The sequence below is a fragment of the Malania oleifera genome, chromosome 11 (assembly GCF_029873635.1).
Source record: "Malania oleifera isolate guangnan ecotype guangnan chromosome 11, ASM2987363v1, whole genome shotgun sequence".
Lineage (NCBI taxonomy): Eukaryota > Viridiplantae > Streptophyta > Magnoliopsida > Santalales > Ximeniaceae > Malania > Malania oleifera.
The window spans coordinates 29,334,168-29,350,152 of record NC_080427.1 but is presented as its reverse complement, the minus strand read 5'-3'; the positions used below and the strand labels follow the sequence as shown (position 1 = coordinate 29,350,152).

Here is a 15,985-nt window from a genome sequence, read left to right as displayed (position 1 = left end):
CATCTTCATTCTTCAACTCTTTTAGTTTTATGGATTTTGCCAAGATGTGTATGACTTAATCTTTATGGCTTCAATGACTTATTATCTTTCCGTGCATGCTAAATATTATTCCTGTTCACAATCTCAATGCACAGATCAAATACCAAGTGATTTGTAATTATCAAAACCGGATTGGACTCATAGAGTCAACAATATCCCCTTTTTTGATGATGACAAATATACGAGCAAAAATATACAATGAGTTATGCTTAACAAGGCTCCCCCTCAAATAATGCATCAAATATTCAGTAAGTGAAATATGCTCATGTTCATACACACGTTGTTTAGCCTGATTCCAAATGAAATATGCTTATATTCATACATAAGTTGTTTAGCGTGATTCTTCTCTTATAGCCTGATTTTTCTCCCCCTTTATACAATTAGTTTTGCTAACAATTTTTGCTATAGCCTGATTCTTATAACCTGATTCTTCTCCTCCTTTACACAATTAGTGTTGTCAACCATTTTTGCCCATTATTTTTGCTTAAAGCCTGATTCTTCTCCCCCTTTTGACGTCAACAAAAAAGTGTATAATAATACTAATACATGAGTGGACATAGTCTTATATTTTTCTCTCCTTTAACTCTTAGAATTTTGAACTTATTCAACCAGCATTTGTGAAAGGATTCTACTGTGGAACATGTCTCCCTGTGTTACTTTAATTTACTTCTCCCCCTTGCTAGTGCTGACATTTGTGTTGCTGAATTTAAATTGCAATGTGAACATACACCGTGTGATAAATGTCATATAAGTGTATACGCAGTCACAATCATTAAACTTCAATGATTATGTAAGGATTAAGATGTGGAAGTTAATATGCTTTTGTCATGATATGAGATTAATGCCAAATGTTAATTAATGTGAGAATGAGAACACATGAGTCAAATTTGAAATTTTTAACAAATTGTGAATATTAAGCGACATTGCTCCCTCTGAATTATGTCATCTAATATAATTATAGGCAACTATATTTATTTTATCTCAAAAAAGCTCTCCCTTATTTTATTTATTTAAGCTCATACACATTGTAGATTATGCAATTAAAAGAGTATCTCTCCCCCTTTAGTTCTCATTAAAAATTTACTCTAGTACATATCTCTCACCTTTTGGATCTTCAAAACAAATTTTACTATACATATTTGCTTTAAGTACATTCCAAAAAGAATTATAATCAGAAAGACCAACCATACAGATCCTAGTTATATCAATGCATTTCAAAATAAGATCAAATGGTGAACTCAAAGAATTTGTGACAAAGCAATATATTTTTCATTTAGTGTATTCAATAGAATCATCATAATTGAGTGCATGCCACAGAAGTTCACTGCACATCTAAGCACAGGAAATATTGGTAAGCATAATAAGATAGGAAATAATTTCGAGATGCTCCCCCTATGAATTTGAATACTTGCGTAGATGAAATGAAATGCTTATACTTATCAAGATTAATTTCACTACTAGTTCAAAGTCATATAAGCAATCATTGTAAAAAATTTTAAATCAACTATAACAATACTATGATGCACATGAGTTCATTATGTTCTTTCTCTATAAATGGAGCTCAGCTCCTGAGACGCCCCGATTTTTGTACAATTTTTTTTTCAAAACAACAATAATAAATAAATGTTTATTCGTCATAAATAACATCCACAAATCGGTCACGTCAACAACCCTACTACCAATCATACGACCCGATCCGCATTGGGTACCGGGTAAAAAGTCATTTCATTATTACAACCTAACAGTGGAAGATGGTATATTTATATCATCCAGAATACAATACTTAGAGTATCTACATACACATATATATACATTATCATCACAAACTCAAAACAACCCATCTCTAGGGAAGTTACATATCCCCTAATTCAAAAACTCACCCTGTGTGTCAAGGTCCCAACTCCCTATGATCATGGAACTCTATCACCTGGTCTATCCCTGTTCCCTGAAAAATTTAGATAATTTGGGTGAGACATATCTCAGTAAGAAGGAATAAATTATTCACAGTGCGTGGCCGTATGAGTTCAGTTATAACATGCTTTATTTTTCAAAACAACATTTCATTTGAGAAAATATACTGATATTCACATTCACACAATCATATAGATATACAACAACAACTTTTATAAGCTTTAAAATCATTTCTCAAGTTTATTTATTTCCAACACACATAATTACCTGCGAAGTTCCTAAGAATAGGGAAGATTGTCTGCCCATACATGTAGTTTCCTTCTGCCCTAACATGTTATGCAGTCAGGAATGGCCACATCTAATACCAATCAGGACACTCACCTTACTCAGTAAACCCTTAGGCAGAGAGTTTCACTTTGTCTCAATTATTTATTTTATAAAACACACACTCTTTCATTTTTCATAATCATTTCCCATTTTAACTCATTACATATCTATGTATACATAAATTCACATTTATGTACTTTACATTATACATTAATTCACATAATTCCAAATCTCAACACATTCACGATTTCCATACTGAGCATACCTCCGCAACGATATCAGTAAAAATCACACACACACAGTCTCCATACTGAGCATACCTCCCCAATGGCATCAGTAGGAACTTCAGACACACACACAGTCTCCATACTGAGCATACCTCCTCAATGGCATCAATAGGAACTTCGGACACACACACACAGTCTCCATACCGAGCATACCTCCCCAATGGCATCAATAGGAACTTCACATACACACACACAGTCTCCATACTGAGCATACCTCCCCAACGGCATCAGAAGGAACTTCATACACACAATCTCCCTACTGAGGAAACCTTCCCAACAACATCAGTAGGAACTTCACACACACACAATCTCCATACTGAGCATGTCTTCCCAACGACATCAGTAGGAAAGAAATACCACCCACTGCAATTATTGTGCGGTATTGGCATATCATCAATCATATTTCAGTATATCTCAATTCAATTTAATATAAATATTCTCATCATTTTCTGTGCACATTTCATCATCTCATAATAATACATATCATATTTCACGTATTTCCACATTTTCCAAAACTCCTATCAGTAATTTGTACAAACGCATTTTTCATGCAAATAATTTCTACTCATGTATAAATATCACATCAATCATTCTCCTTTTACTATTTTCTCAAAAAATACACATCATTATATTTCACATTTTTCAACATACATTGTATGCCACACAATTTTCATCTATTATTCATAAAATATTAATTTCACACTCTAAAATATCACAATTTAAAATTACTCAAATGCCACACAATTTATCTGATATTTATATCACAATAATTTTCAGACAAAATATCATATGCTCATTTTCACGTATTAATTCAAATAATAATTTTAAAAACACTACTATAATTTATTCCCCTTATCTGATTTACTAAGAGTCTCGTTAGGGCCCAAATCCTACGCCATTGGCACCCGAAATTTAACTCCTATAATTTGCATTTTTCCCAGATTAATTAATTCATTTCCCCAAAATACTACCCATCTAACCTTCCCTAGGCTCCATATATCTCAAATTAATATTTAAACTAACATTTAACCGCCCCACTTAATTTTATGAATTTTGTCTGCGGGTCCCAAAATTACACCCGTGGCGCTTACTCGAACCCTAAATTCTAAAAATTCCGCTTCAACCCTAGATGTTCAACATTTTAACATTTTTAAATTAATCATAATTAATTAAAAATAAACCCCTTAATAACCCTCGTACCCTAAATTTGAGGTTTTGCCCACGACGACCCCATGAGAATTCCGTCCCGCTAGACTTGCAGAGAATCATCCCTAAATTCTCGTGGTGGTGTCCGTTCGTCGATTGAGCTTATAATTTTCAATAAATTAAAGAAAAAGGGAAAATTGGCATACCTTAGGAGATACGCCTACGCCGCTCCTACCACCAATCCGCTCCGGTAGAAATGACGGCAGCGGAGAATGGAGTTTAGCGGTATCTTCTGATTTCCGATCGGGTAAGAATCCGTCACGGAACTGAGGAGAGAAGGAGGGAGAATGAGAGGAGAGAGAGAGAGCTAGAGAGTGTGCTCTCTAGAATCTCTGTGCTTCCTAAAGCTTAAGCTTTGTTTTTTTTTTTTCTTTAATTTTATATATGTATATATATATATATTATAACTTTTACCTTTATATATATATATATATATACATATATATTTAATGTATATTATATTATTATCATTTAATTAATAATAATAATAATAATTTAATTAATTTAATCAATTAATTAATTATTATTTATATATATATATTTTTATTCCCAAGACTATCACTTTCTGGGGCGTTACAGCTCCCCTAAATATTTTCAAGCATGCAACAAGTTTAGTTCAGTATAGTTTTAAAACAAGCCTATATTACTTCTTTTCTTATGGATCTCAACGCATAAGTTTTCTAGTCATTTGCATTATCATATAGATTGAAACCTATTGCATATAACTTAGCCATTTGACATATTCAAAATCTTCTAATAGATTTGACTTGAAGTTTGAAAGCTTGTGAAGTGAGATTTTGCAAATACTCTTAACAATTTAATTATCATTAAGGTTAGATGAATATTCATTATGAGTGGACAATATTCCAAATATTTCGTGGAAGCGAATATATCCAACTACATAGGCCAAAGAATAATTTGGGAGAATATTAATTTTTGAATACTGCTCTTTAGGTATTTATGATTATCCAATTATTGGACGGTACCTTATAAGTATGTCTTCAATTTTAAGCAAGGGTATGAGCCTATAATAGATGTATCTTTACCGGATATGATCATGGTATGGTAAAGATTTCTTGTGGAGGATATTGATTAATCACAAATCAAAATTAAGGATTTTTACATTTTAAGCGCAAAGGGAATATTTATTAAAAATGTCTTAGTAAACAATTTGATTCCCTTAGAGAATGCCCCTGATTTGATTATAATAGAATGTTTTTTAATAAGCACTTGAAAGACGTAGAGTTTGTGATTTATCAGTGCTTGTGGCTAGAATGATGACTAATTTAACCCTTTGAGGCTCCAAGAATGAGTTTAGGATTAGATGATTTTTAATATATGATTTATTCCTAAGACTCAGTCTTATGCAATAGACATAATCTGCTTAACTTAGGATTTTAATATTTAAGCATGGGTTAAGCAATAAGAATTATTTGTTAAACAACAATGCTTTAATTCATTTGGAAGTGGATTCATTCTTCAATGTTATAATTTATGTTACTCATTGCAAGGATATTAGGTTCCTAATATTTTAACATTTTATCTCTCAACCTTTTACTTTGAACAAATTGAAGTTAGCATGCTTTAACCAATATTTTATATCTTACCCAATCATTATGATATATAAGCATTAGGTAGTTAGATTGGATATATTGCTTAAAGAAATCATATTAACTTAACTTTCTTGTAGGATTCTTAGTATAATAATAGTGTAGTAAATACACATACTGAGAATTTACATTTTAAGCATATATGTAATAATCTGAAAAATTAGAAGGATTCTCGTCAACGAACAGAGGCGATTTGTTGACGAGGATATAAGAGAAGCTCGTCAACGATGACAGGTTTTGTCAATGAGAAAATACTGAGAGAGGTTTTTGGGACAGTTTGAAATTCATTGACGAGGGAGGAAGTTTGTCGACGAAATTCTTCAAGGACTTGTCGACAAGATGACGTGTCTCGTTGATGAATCCGGGCTTATAAATAGTGAAAACTTGGATTTTTCACACGAAACTTGCGCAGGAAACCCTCTATTTCTCTCTCTACGCCCCTCTCCCCTTCTCTCTTAGATCCTGGCCCCGTCTCTCACCGGATCGGCGATCTGAAGCCACCACGACACTCCTGGAGAAGTTCTCTGCAAGTCTGTCGGAGCAGATCGTTGGTGGAGATGGTTTGAAATTCATCCCAAATTCAGAGGAAGGTGTTTTATTTAGAATATGTTTTCCCTGCAGTTATAGGAAATGTTGTATGCAGGAAAATACTGATGTTTTGTTATGGGGAATGTCATTTTCAGGGTGTTAAGTGGAGAACCCTGCGGGTGTAGGGCTAGAGTTCAGTGAAGGCTTTTCAGAAACTAGGTAAGGGAAATATGCTATGCAAGGAAATTTACTTACGTTATTAGAAATTATATATATGCATGTATACTAGTTATTATACAGAATACGAATTTTTAAAGTATGTGTGGCCTGAGTAGATATGATCTACTATAGAGTTTTATACAGTTTTTTAGTGTATCAAGTTGTACAGAATAGTTAGATATTTACATATTTTATATAGACAGAATGTGTATACATATACAGTTTTTATTCAAATGATTACACAGACAGATATATATAACAGTGTACAGATGTTTATTCATATCAGTATATGCAATGTATATAGAAAGCTATGTTTTCCTAAATGTTATAACACTCAGAGTATACAGATAGATTATACAGATAGATTATACAGATAGAGTATATAGATATATGATACAGTTTTAGCATCAAGATGCTACAGATTTTACAGTATTTACAGTAAAGAATTATAGTGCTATGTTTATTTTGGAAACATGATGAAAACAGTAAAAGAGTATATATATAGTATCAGATCCCTGTGAAAAGATTACAGGTAGATACAGATACAAATACTGAATACAAATCATGGTATCGTTGCTAATATAGATAGAGTGCAACCACATATCTCAAATAGTGTGTGGGTACCGTCAACTGTGCTCGGAGAGTATGTAGCTCCCCAATTCGCTGGGTTGAGGGAGGCAGTTTGACGAAGTAGTAGCCAGTCCCACGCCTAGGAAAGTATGTAGTTTGGCCTGGCTGAGGTAGTGTAGAGTATAGTGACTTATCTAGAGGGCCGATCAGATTAAGTCTTGCCTACGGGCCGCACAACCCTGTCATGAGAGGTCAAATCATGACATACAAAGTTCCAGGGGTAAAACACAGTTATGTATATGTATATAGTTTTACAGTATTTGTTAAATATAGTATAATATTAGCGGTATAAAAAGTAGAAAACTCAGATGATACAGTTATGTTTTAAACTGCGAAAAATGTAAGATATGCTTTACAGATTTATCATTTATTACAGCTTAGATGTTATTTAAAGTATATGTAACTTAGTTGTCACACACTAGTAATAACATATTTCCACTTATTGAGCGTCGTATCACCTTATTATTCTAACATTTTTTAGGTGAGCCAGTTAGGCGAACAAGTCAGGCTCGTGGATAGAGATTTCTTGGTTACCCTAGTTACAGGGTAAGATGGCGTTTAGTTTTGTATTTTTGAGATAGATTTTCCTGGGGAGAGGTGTGTTTCATAACTATGTGATGGAAATACTGAGTTCTGGTATTGTATGGTATATGTGGTTGTGTGATTTATTTTTCCGCTGCATAGGTATGATATTGTATGAAAGAATACCCCAGTACCCTTGAGGCCTGAGTTTCCACAGCAGGGATATCAGAAAAATTTATATTTAAAAAAAATGATTTAATTTTGAGGTCGTTACAATATACTAATCCCCAAGCCTATTAGTCATCATGACCCCTTTTTGTTTATGTAGCTGACTTCACTAAATGCTTAATCCTAAAGTCTAAGAAATGAGTTTTTGGGGTTTGTTTGGTGCTCATTTTTCTTTGACTCGCCAAACTTGTTTGAGCTTCACACATTTCCTTTTAAATGGACAATCAAATTTAATGTGTCCTTTATTTTTACATAATACGCAAGTGGTGTGTGCATACGGACCGGAGGAGGTACTAGCATAGAATTTTGATGCTTTAACAAAATACCCCATGTATAGGTTATTTCTTCTCCTATTTTCAATTCCATTGTAACCTATACTTTCTTTGTCTAAGGTCATCTTTTGAGAGCCTAAGAGTTTGTCAAAATTTTCTTTTCCCTGAGTAAATGTGTGGATGATCTTAGCTTGATCCTCTATCTTTCTTTCTAGGTCTTGAATTTTTAAATTCTTTAAGCCTTTGCAAACAGCTTGTAATTTTACCAGTTCGTTGGTCATTTTGTTTATTTTACATTCAAGTTCAGAAATTTTAAGATCTTTTGCATTATCAATCAAAAACTTGGATCTTAACTTTTTCAGCTCTTTTTCCATCACATCATTCTTGTTTTGTAATTTCATGATTTTCAAATCCTTTTCTTTTTCAACACTAATTTTTTATTCTAAATCTTTCAGTGATGCCTCATTCTTGGTTACTAATCTCTTAATTTCTAATTCATTTTCAGTCTTTTCTTTTTCTGAAGAAGTATGAGACTCTCGAAACTCTTTTAACTGTTTTGCTAAGTCTTTATTTTCACTTTCCAAAATTATTTTCTTTTTGGACATCTTTGTTAACATTTTATAAGCCTTAGCAAATTCCTTTTGTAATTCCTCATAAGATGGTAAGTTATCGTTATCAGATTCATCATATTAAAGCATGTCATTCTCATTTTCAGAATCACTAGAATAAAAAGAAGATGATGAGAATGATGACTGTACCTCAAGGTCATCATGAGCCATTAGACACAAATTGGCAATCTCGTCATCACTAGATTCAGATTCTGAACAACTTGTGTTGTGCGTATCTCAGCCAACTTTTAGCGCCTTCTTCTTTTTCTTGGGGGCTTTCATTAGTTTGGGACACTCAGGCTTGATGTGTCCAACCTCTCTGTAGTTGTATCATGTTGGTCTATCTTCCTTCTTTTTCTTCATGCTTGACTCTCCTCTTTCTGATTTTGAGTTTCAGAATTTTCTGTTGAACTTCTTATTCTTTTTCAAGAACTTCACAAACTTCTTTGTTAGTAAGGCCATATCATCTTCTGTATCATAATCACTTCCTTCACTAGAGTTGTTTGACGATGCCTTAAGCGCGGTAATTTTCTTTGCCTTATTATGCTCACTTTTCTTCTCATTTATTGCAAGCTCATAGGTGATGAGCGATCCAATGAATTTGTCAACAGACATCTCCTTGAGGTTTCTCCCTTTTGCTATTGCCGTAGTTTTTGCTTCCCAAACTGGAGGTAGTCCCCTGAGTATTTTCCTGATCAACTCATAAGTAGGGTAAGTTTTTTGAAGTGCATTTAAAAAATTAGTGATGTGTGTGAATCTAGTGTACATGGATCGAATAGATTCATCAACTGTCATTTTAAATGCTTCATATTCACTAGTGAGCATGTTTATCCTACTATCTTTTACTTCCTTAGTGCCTTCATATGTAACTTCTAATTTTTCCCAAATTTTTTTAGCAGAGTTACATGTCATTACCCTATTAAATTCATTTACATCTAATGCACAGAAAAGCAAGTTCATCACAGTAGCATTTATTTGTACTAATTTCCAGTCCTCTTCAGTATACTCATCTTTAGTTTTAGGTACATTTACCTTATCAATTACTTTCATGGGAACACGATTTCCTTTCATAACTATTTTTCATACCTTCCAATCTACATTTAACAAGCATATGCTCATCCTACATTTCCAATAGGTGTAATTTACACCACAAAAAATTGATGGTTTAGTAGATGAGTGTCTCTCACCGAATGGAGTTACACCGGTGTGTGCCATGTGATATTTTTACAAACGAACTATTAAGTCTATGTAAACCCGCTCTGATACCAAATGTTGATTTAGGTGTGATCCTAAAGAGGGGGGGGGGTGAATTGGGTATTTTAAAATTCTTTAAAACCTATTTACCTCTTAGTCCCTCTTTCTAAATTTAACAAATTACTTATCAAGTTCGTGTGAGGTTATTCAACATACATACATGCAATATAAGTAATGAAGTGCGTTGTGGAAATTAAAAAGATAAGGGAAAAGAGAAGGCAAACACGATTTTATGAGGTTCAGCCAAACCGGCCTACGTCCTTGCCCTGAGCAACCCACTTAAGGATTCCACTATAATCTCTGCTCCTTAAATTAGGATGGAACTTTCCTTACATCCGTTGCTTACAAAAGGTACAACTTCCTCTTAATCCACTGCTTACAAGAGATACAACTTTCTCCTCAAACCTAGTTCACAACCCGAACCTTGATTACAATATAATATCGAATCTGCAAAACACTCAATATTGCTTCTAACAAAGATAGTGAGTACAATTGAAATTCCTAACACATAATCATATGATGAAACTTGAAGTTCAATATGTATGTAACGACAATCGTTAATGAATGAATATGCTTCACCAAATTTCTCTTTTATCAATTCTCTCAAAATATTTGTATGAGTAATAACTTTGAAGACAAGATGCTCAGATGTCGAATATGATATTGTTAAAACAGTTTGTCTTGAATATTAGAAAGATCTAATTCGATAAGCTTTCTCCCAAAATTTTCAACCACAATACGATCTTTGTAATATGCAAATTAATATATATACATATATATATATATGATGTGATTACCAAAGATCAAAACCTAACATAAAGTTTTCCAGAAAATATCTCTCAATAAAATATATAGTTATCAACTTCTAAGTATATTTAATCAAGTGGTTTTGTAGTATCAAAAATATCAAATCTTTAACTAAATACACACTTAAATAAAATAACTATTTAACCAATGACATAATCTTTCACAAGTAATGATCTTGTCAAAACACTCTCTCTATATATATATGAATACTCAAGATCGATCTCTCCCTAATAATATTCAATAATAAATGATGAGATGAGAAACCCTTGAAAATAATAAATGGATTTACTAAACCTTAGTACCAAATAGAAATCAAGATGTGTAAATGAAGTCCCTTTGCTTTTCTGAGTTGATTTGCCCAAGCTTGATGAGTATGAGCTGGAGTGCAGGCAATCGTATAGCAATATGTTCAAGTTTCTCAATTCTCTTTCAAAAAAATGTTCTCTTCTCTTCTTCTTTCAAAAGTCTGAGGCACTAGGGTTTAGATGTTCAATATATAGGTGCCTTACCCTTAGAATCAATCATTTAAAAATTAGATTTTTAAACTTTCCCGCAGGTTCTAATACCATCTTAATTTTTATAACTCTATCCCTTACTCTAATTACATCTACAACACTATCTTTTAAGTTTTTGTCTATAATAATGCTTACTCCATTTTTATGTTTTTTTTTTTTTTCAGTGTACCAAAGTTTAAATTCTGATTTATTGATTTCTCTAGTTTTCTTCCCCACCCACTTAGTTTCTTGAAGGCAAATTATATTAATTATTCTTCTAATAATTGTATCCACAATTTTCATGCTTTTACCCGTAAATGTCTCAATATTCCAAGTTACTAATCTAATCTTAGTTTCCTAAATTTAACGTCTTTACCTACTCACGTCCAGAATGATGCAGGAACCTTCACAAATTTGACTCCGTACTCGGGCGTCAACACGGTGCATCGCTTCGGGGCGACGACTTAACCCACTCTCGTCCACTTTCGTTACACTCGGGTGGTTCAAGTGCAATGCGTCGCTCGTATGAGATGTCCCATCAAATATTTGGTAATGATTCATATCATAGTGATTTGACAAATTTTACGCTGAAGCTTCCTAACTTAACCCCCCCTCGTTGAGTGCACAAGCGAGTTAAATGAATGCAAATTCAAATCTAAATCTAAAATTGATGCCAAGCCCACAGCCGAGGAACCGTTCGTTGCTCCAATCGATGAACCCCGCAAAAATGTTTGTCCATTTGCCCTAACAATGCCATAAGACCCAAAGCCATCGCTGCTTGCGTCCTCTCTGTGCCCGCTCTTCACCCACTCTCGACCTCGGTAGATCTTCGACACTTGAGCGATCGATTTTTTAATCAATCAATCCATCACGTTTTTTACTAGTTCGCCAAGAATGGTTTCCGGACTTTTGCATCCATCTCCCATGGTTCCGTAGAGCATGTCTGGCCCTTTTCCTCGGCGACTAACATTTCTGGACTGTTAGGGTTTCGAACTTGTGAATTAGCCTAGTATTTTTTGACTCATGCATCCTGATTTTGATTTATTTTTCAGGCGTCGTCATATTTTTGAACTTAATTCTCGCATCACAGCTTATTTTCCAATCCTCGTTTGAAGTGGGTGTTACGGACTTCCGTTTTGTTTGTTTCCGGTAAATGATTTTTTTAATATTACATTTGCAATTTACTCTTTGGAGTTCAATTAGATGCGTATTGATTCTGGCAATTGAATTTAGAGTTTGCTTAATGGCTTCTTGAAGTCAAAGGAATGCTTCTGATCTCCTCACGATGTTATCCTCTCTATTCATCTAATATACCATGATACTGATTGTCAGCAATGACGGTGAATCTCTAGATTTGTACAAATAGAAGGGAAATCCTTCATGTGCGAGTTGTGACTAGTGAGGACGCGGGTAGGTGGTGTTGTGGTATTGATAAAGAAGAACAAGAAAAGAAATTTATGGGTGAGGGCTCCTGTGGCAGCGATAAAATGGGTTTGCAGAGTTTGTCTTTGACTCCTGGGCGTTGTCTCACACGAGCTGGTGTGCTCAGAGGAAGAAACTCGGTCATCTCAATTTTGTTGTTGCATTAGGCTGACTCTGGTTTGCATATTTATTGAGTTGGGAGTCTAGAAGTTTTCAATTTTTGTTCTCGAAGGGTTGCAAGGACTAAGGAGTTAGTTGGAGAAGTTTCATGGAAGGGTTTTAGAATTTGTTAAGGAGAAAATTGTCTCATGAATACCGAAGAGGTAAATACTATCCATTGAGCGCACTTAAGGGAAGAGGACTTATTTTGTATTTTTTTGCTCATAGATGGAGGTGCACACATTGTGGAAATAAAGAAGTCTTCCCTCTAGTAGGTAATTTGCAAGCTGCGGCAAAGTGCGATTGAAGAGATAAGGTGTCGACATCGGTAGATACATTGTTTCTTGCCAATGAATCTTCAATGAAGAAGATGGTGTTGCTTGGGCCAAAGAATACTGGACCTTGAGCTATTTACTCAGGATTTATTGGGTAAAGGATCTTTTCAGGGTCTTGGGCCTAAGAATGGTGGGTTTCAGAGTAGTGGGCCTCTGAGTAATGAAAGAGTTTCCTGGTCCTATTGGAAGAGGTAATGGTTTGTTTCAAAACTTTCAATTGAGTTGGCCCAGTTGGTGAATTGTTGTGGTCTTTGGCCAAAGGGGCCAAGGTAAAACAGATGGGGGGTGCAAAGACGCGTCTTTGTCAATTGGAGAGTCCTAGGTAAGTTCTAAGGCGACTTCTCTCAAGTGTGGTAGGATTTTTTCTGAAAGACTTTTTTTTTTTTTCAAATCAATATCAGAATGTTGGAACGTTGGCACCCAGGGCTAAACAACCTGTCCTAGTGTTATTGGTCTCAATGCAGATAAATCAATTATTAATACTGCTAGCAATAATTACCTTGTGGAGTTGACTAATAATTCTGTAATGAAGTGGTTATGATTGATCAGGTGGAGCAGGAGTAGGAATAAGAGGGAGGCTATAATAAGAAAAGTCTTGGCAACAGGTTGTGCCCAGAGGTGGTGAGTATTGTTGGGGAAAGCAGGGATGGTAAAGGTTGTGAAAAGGCAATGGATTTGGAGGAGTGTAACTCTGACCAGCAAGGAAGGAAGGGAAAGGTATGAAAATCTTGCTTCTTAAAACTATATGAACTCAAATGTGCAGGGTGAAAAATTTTTAAAAATAGATAATGCTGGAAAATTCTATGTTGAGGAGTCTCAAAATTCTCGTAAGTCTAACTTAGACAAAGTGGAAATAGTTTTTAGGCAAAAAAAAAAATTGGAGGGATATTTCGGAAAAGGCTGATGAGTATGATAGTGAGTTTGCTCTTGATAGCTGCCTTTTGTTGGATGAATTTCACAAAAATTGGGGACACTCTTGGGTTCATATGTACCCCCTCCTCCTCTTGAAGGTCTAGAGGATGTTTCAATCTTTGAGGATGGGGTTTGGGTCTAGACTTGGCTGTGACTAATCAATTTGGGGATGGTTTATTACCTACTTCAGTTGAGGAGTAGTGTGAAAGAAGTTGGTGCTCAAAGAATTCTGGAAGATATGGGATAATGGGAATGTGGCTGGGTAATCTTTGAGGGAATGAAGTTTGTTTGGATGGTACTAAAAGGAAAGTGACTAAAGGCCTGTGAGGTCTAGCAAGGGAGCTCCATCATTTATGAAGAGAAGGGCTTAAAAAGGGGTTCTCAATTAGGGGTTGTTAGCTTTTGTTTTGTTTTATTTTTTGTTTTCAATTTTATTTTTAGTTTTTTTTTTTTTTGGTTTTTGTGTTTCCTGCTTCAAGAATCTTGTTTCTTCTCCTAGATTGTAAATCTGTCCACTCTCTTTCTCTCTTAATATATTTCTTTTGCCTTTAAAAGAAAAAAGAGAAATGCTTGGATAGTGGCCCCTCAGTGCATCGCTTGGGCTTAGAGTCTGTAGAAGGAACAGTATAGGAGAAAACTTGAGAATAGGGAAATCTCTTTGCTGTCTTATTTGGACTTTCTACTTTCTGCCTTTGTTCATCTTCTGGAACATCTTCAATTTTTCTGATATTCAGTGTGATTGGCATTATGTGTTGGATAGTTAGTTCGTATTGGTTTTTCCTCTGATTCTCTCTTGTTTTTAGTTTTCAGGTGTTTCTTTGTGTTTTCTATGTAGATTTTCTAGACCATGTTAAGTCTTATTTTCCTGGCTGTATGTTCTTAATGTATTAATGAAATTCTACTTTTATTATACATATAAAAAATCTTTTGGAGCATCTTCAAATTTTCCTCTTGATTAGTTTTCCCCTCTTTGGATCCTAAATTGAGAAAAGGTAAATATGTGATGTTCCGTGCAATTAGTGCTTTTGTGGTTTTAGAGGTGTTTCATATTCAACCTCATCTATTTTTCAGGCATATGCTTTCGTTATTTTGAACTGAAAATTTTTAAAGGTTTTTTAGCAATTTGCTGAAGAACAATAAACACATAATAAAAAGTGGAGTACTACTTTGGAACCACTGGGTGCCGTGGGGAAGTGAATATTTTCAATATGGGTAGATCTTTATTCTTGTTTCATGTGTAGCACAGCATCAGACTCTTCTCGCAGCAGATAACCTTCTGGAAAGATCAATGCTTGTTTTTACTTTCATAGGATGACAGGGGAGCCGCAACCATATTTTTCTACATTTTAAGGTTGGCTAGAGAGTTGTGATTGTTGTGGCCGCCTTTTAAGTGTTTTTTGCTAGGAGTGAGGATGTCTTTGGTTTCAGGCTTGTTTCTTTGCTGGAAAAAATGGGGGAGAGATGGGAGAGAGGGGTTGAAATGGAGTACAGCTCTGCCATGTGTAATTTGGTGTATTTGGAGAGAGAGGAAGAATAGATTGTTTGAACTTTGAAGTTGGGGAAATCATCGGTTCATGGCTGAAATGCTTGTTTTCGTTTGTACCTTTTCCAGTGGATATCAGATACATGTACTTTAGTTTTTTTGATAGAATTTTTAGAGATATCTTTTGTTGATTCTCTTTTAGGGCGTCATGCATTCATGAATATTCCAATGAATTATTGGATATTAGAGTTAAAAAAAACCCTAAGATGTTCAATTATTTAGCTATCATGGCGATGTCTTTAGTGTAGCACTGCTTCGAAAAAGGGTTTAGCATTGCAACCCCAAATGTTTAGAGAATAACATGAAGAAGAGAAGACTTTTGCTGGGGCATGGGGGATGGAAAGAGGTGGAGGAGATATGCAGGGTGCTCCCGATTAGAGAGTCTTGTATTTTTCATGACAGTGGTGGCAGAGGGTGCTGATGACAGTTGATGCTGGCACACCATTGTAGAGCTGGCAGAACCATAGAGAGATGTTTTGCAGCTTGTGTTGGTTCTGGATCAACATTAGAGCATCAAACATGGAAGAATGGAATAGTTTCATCAATAGGATGAAAAAGCCCAGAAAAGTAATTGTTTGAAAAATATATTTATAAGTAAAAATTTCAAATTCAGAAAACGTGGTTTTTCTTGGTTAGGTACAGGTGAGCAGCTGGTCCCTAAAATATGGCAAA

General features: G+C 34.7%; 1 protein-coding gene across 12 annotated transcripts in view; it reads left to right on the top strand.

The window, feature by feature from the left end:
- Positions 1-11,572: 11,572 nt before the first annotated feature.
- The window catches only part of LOC131168029 (uncharacterized), a 29,792-nt gene continuing 25,379 nt past the window's right edge, over positions 11,573-15,985 (top strand). For 4 of the 12 annotated variants that reach the window (XM_058127190.1, XM_058127182.1, XM_058127186.1 and 1 more), the window contains exons 1-2: positions 11,573-11,763; positions 11,995-12,091. The gene's annotated coding sequence lies outside the window, so the exon portion shown is untranslated. Of the gene's footprint in view, positions 11,922-11,994; positions 12,092-15,985 lie in introns of all 12 variants that reach the window. The other 8 variants (XM_058127183.1, XM_058127187.1, XM_058127188.1 and 5 more) reach the window with 5 other exon arrangements.